The 4,617-nt window shown below is 42.5% G+C and overlaps 1 pseudogene; it reads left to right on the top strand.

The window, feature by feature from the left end:
• Positions 1–2,773: 2,773 nt before the first annotated feature.
• LOC126471904 (5S ribosomal RNA) lies at positions 2,774–2,891 on the top strand (annotated as a pseudogene).
• Positions 2,892–4,617: the final 1,726 nt, after the last annotated feature.

The following is a 4,617-nucleotide window of genomic DNA, read 5'->3' as shown; positions in this document are numbered from 1 at the left end:
ATAGATCTGGGTTTCTGTGTTGCTTATCAGGTAAAATAAGAGACAGTCGAATGAAAACGGACAGTTGGAAAAATTAAGTAAACTGTTTATTATTTCAAAAGTAGTCGCCATAACTGTTAATACATTTATCCCACTGTGAGATACGACGGACAGTGTCTTCATGGAAAAATATTTGTGGTTGCCTACAGAACCATGACTGTACCAGGCGTGGACCTCTTCGTCCGAAGCAAATCGACGGCCACCAATATCTTTCTTCAGGGCTCGAAAACTATGGAAATTGCATGGTGTAACAGACATCTTCCTCTAGCATTACTTTTCCTCAACAGTAGTTGTCGATACCAGTATAATTTTTAGAATTTTGGAGAGGTCAATATTATGTCGGATGCTTTTCTGAAAACTTACATATAATTTTATACACAATATGTTAAATTTCAAGCTAAAATTTATGAAAAGGAATTAATTTATTTTTGATGTTACAATCGATAAGTACTGGCTCTGAATGTACAATTAAATTTTTTTAGAAACATTTGAAATTACGAATTATTTGGCACACTTAAAATTTCTGTTATTATCAAGAAAAACTTGAAACTCTTTCTAATAAGGTTATTACCACAGAGTGAAGTAGTAGTAAGCATTTCTCTGATGTGATCGGACGTACTTTTGTATTTTTGGTGAACAATGTAATTTCGGCCCTGTCAGTGTGAAAATGTATGATATACTATAATGTGACAAACTAAATTAACGTAACCACAAAAATTCTGCAACAACAATCTTCAAATCTATTTAGATCAATTCAACCATGAGGACCTACAATGTGAGAATTTCAGCTTCAAGAATCAGACCCCCACACAAGAAGAACTGGAGCGAACTCTATACGGAAAGCTAAGTAAACTAGAAAGATTATTGCAATCTTCTCTCCTCTCAAATTTTTCGTAAAAGACTTCGCTCATTGTGGACAATTACTGGCGTTAGGAAGGAGGGGGGAGATTACAATGCGTAGAGATGAAGAATGTATGGAGGATTTGTAAAGGCTTCCCGGTGAAACTTCTGCGGCGTAGTCGAAACATCAGGCACGCGAGATCGGGGGAAGTCACGACGACGTTCTTCTTTCACTGCAAGGGCCCCCTGCTCATTGACTTTCTGGAACACGGCGCTACGATTAACGCGCGGCAGTACGTGGACTCTTCGCAAAAGCTGAAGTGTGCCGTTAAGTCCAGACGCCCAGGAATGTTGATGGACGGCTCCAGTCAGTTGCAGGATAATGCCTGCCCACACGCTGCCAAGGTTATTTCAACTACGCTACAGAAGTTTCTCGGGGAAGCCCTTGGTCATTCTGCATACAGTTCCGATCTCTTCCCACGCGATTTCCATATTTTTGGAGCACCGAATAAAGACATTTGTGGCCATTGATTTACTGCGGACGAAGAGGAACTCGCGTGGATACAATCATGACTCTGTAGGCTATCGCAAACATTTTACCATGAAGACATTGTCCGTCTTGTCTCACAGTGGGATACATGTATTAAAAGTTATGGTGGTTACTTTTGAAATAATTAACAGTTTACTTACTTTTTGCATTTGTCTCGTTTTATTTGTCTGCCTCTTATATTAAATATCGTTAGGGGGATTCAGGTTGGATAGAGCAGCGGGAAGGTTAACCAATAGGCAGCACTGAAGTATTACGGATGTTAAGCAAAATGATACCTTGCGCTATATAAGTATGGGTGCCTGTAGAACCATAACAAAGAATAGTCAGACAGCATTTTGTTAATTTGGGCCTTATTCATTTTTGAAAGAAGGGTAGCCTTAATGCGGGCCTTTATGCGTGTGACCACAAAGTGTTGCAGTTAAGATCATAAGTAATATCCATTCACAATACAGACACCATGCACGCAATCTCTAGAACACAATCAAATACGTGGGGCTAACATTCGATCGCTACATCTAAACTATACTTACTAAGTGTTTTTTTAACGATTCTGCAATAGAGTAAAAGTACAAATACGACGGGGTCGAACATAAAGACTATATCCTTATAGCGCCACACATACCTACAAAATCCTTACACGTCCTTGGTTACGGCTGCTAGCTCCATCTCTCTGATGCAGAAATATGTTTATGAATGTATCCTTCGTACCAACCATAGCTGAAGAAGGAAAAAAAAAAAAAAAAGGAAAAGAAAACTGGTACCAAGCTCCTGTTACCCGTAGTCCCGCAGTTTCAACGCACCCACTTATCCACTCATCTACACTTACCAGCAGCAGCTCCCTGCGGTATGTAGCCATCAAATCGTATCGTAATATTCCTCAACAGATAATATACATTTCAACCTTATATATTTAGGGTTTTTTAATAATTTAAATTGGTCCCGAATGTTTGTTTCAAAATTTCATGTGAGCTGTTGAGCGTCGTAATGGCAGCTGACGGCTGGACCCGATGACGGGGAAATTAAAAGATCGTTAAAGAAAGGTGAAAGGAAGATTAATCGCCAGTTCTTACTGTGCACTTTCTTCTGTGGGGTTGGAAATAGCCATTGAAAAGAATTTCAACGACATAACATATGTGGAACTTGATAAAATTATAAGACGGTAACAGTTATCATACTTAGTAAGTCCTATTGAGCTCTTTCGGTAGACTCAACAAGTCAGTAAGAAACTATTCAGTGAAATTATATAATGGAAAGAGCGAAGTGCCGTAGACGTATGTAGATGAAAACAACTGAAAACACTGTCATGAGCAATCGACCGAATTTCCTTAGTTATTTGGATTGAAAGTCAACGGCCTTGCCGCAGTGGTAACACCGGTTTCCGTCAGATCACCGAAGTTAAGCGCTGTCGGGCTGGGCTAGCACCTGGATGGGTGATCATCCGGTCTACCGAGCGCTGTTGGCAGGTGGGATGCACTCAGCCTTTGTGAGGCAAACTGAGGAGCTATTTGATTGAGAAGTAGCGGCTCCGGTCTCGTAAACTGACATATGGCCGGGAGAGCGGTGTGCTGACCACATACCCCTCAATATCTGCATCCAGTGACGCCTGTGGGCTGACGATGACACGGCGGCCGGTCGGTACTGTTGGGCCTTCACGGCCTGTTCGGGCGGAGTTTAGTTTAGTTATCTGGATCTGCAATCAGCAGTATAAATCCATCCTGATATAGATTTCCTGCTGTTTTCATAAATAGCTTCACACGACTGCCGGGATTGTCTTCCCAGACATATAAGGACCATTGTGTTGCTTTGTCTACAAGAAGCGAGTTCCCTGATAACCTCGACGAGGAGTTAAGCCCAATTTTCCCTCCTCTCTAACGAGTTGGTAGAGTAGAGTTTAGAAATTTATTTATTTAATCGTGTGACTGGGGCCCCCCTTCGCCACACCGTTCGCCAGATGCCGGTCTTACAATTTGAGGCCACTTCGGCTACCTGCAGTCGTTGAGGATGATGATGATGAGGGCAACACAACACCCAGTCCTTGGGCGCAGAAAATTCCCCGACCCAGCCGGGAATGGAACCTGGGCCCAGAGGATTGACAATCCGTCACGCTGACCATTCAGCTACCGGGGGCGGACGACTCTCAGCAGAAATGGTGGTACAGTGGCTAGCGTCATCGCTTTTTTTCACTTTTGCCCCCCATGTTCGGAATCCGATATTGTTTTTATTTTTAAATAAATAAATAAGTTTAGAAATACACATCATCGCGTCACAGAAGACAAAAAGTTCTATAGAAATAAAAATTCCCCATTAGGTCGAAAGTTATGGATAATGATCCGGTTAGCTCCGAGATAAACTTCCTGCAGGTGGCGCCAGCTGCACGCTTACCCCTTCGGAAGAGAATTAACGCCGATTCCGGAGACCAACAGCAAGTCGAAGCGCGGGTTTCATGCGAAATGAGACGTCAACGCCACGACACGTCGTGCTGCCCAATGGTGAATGGTGGAAGTGAGACTGTGAGGAACCGTCAGTTTTACAGAAAGTTTGAATATAGTCCTAGCATTAAGGAAACAAAATTCAACCAACTCTCTCCCACAGAATGAAATCCGTATCGCGGTTTGTGCTGCCAACTGTAACTCTTCCTTCCGTATCTAATCTCACAATAGGGCTATCCCCTCCCTTCATCTTTCCTTATTCCTTTGCTCTTCATATCATGGTCCATCCCACACTCACTGTCTCACACTCATTTACCTTCCTACCATTAGACTTCCCCCACTTCGCCCCCTCCTGTCGATCTTCATCTCCAATCTTCACAATACAGCCCACCTGACCCTTTCTATTCATAACTCACAACGCTACAGAAACTCTAAACTAGTTCCTCCTAAGTCAGTCCTTGTCTAGTGCAGGCGTTTCTACATTCAGTGAAGGTCTAGTGCTTGTTTTCCAGTTCTTCTCCATTTCTGCGCCGCTTTTTCTATTTACGAGGGCCGTTCAATAAGTAACGCAACAACTCTTTTTCTGAAAGAAGCTTGGTTTTATTCAGGATTTCAATACACCGTTTTGGTTACAAAACCCTATTTTTCATCATTCCGTTCAATGCGATGGCCGTACCCCATCTTCTGAGAGGGCCTGTATGCCCAACGTCCTGCTATATTACACTATTGGCCATTACAATTTCTACACCACGAAGATGA

This window comes from Schistocerca serialis, chromosome 3 (genome assembly GCF_023864345.2).
Source record: "Schistocerca serialis cubense isolate TAMUIC-IGC-003099 chromosome 3, iqSchSeri2.2, whole genome shotgun sequence".
NCBI lineage: Eukaryota > Metazoa > Arthropoda > Insecta > Orthoptera > Acrididae > Schistocerca > Schistocerca serialis.
This window is presented reverse-complemented; position numbering and strand designations above follow the sequence as displayed.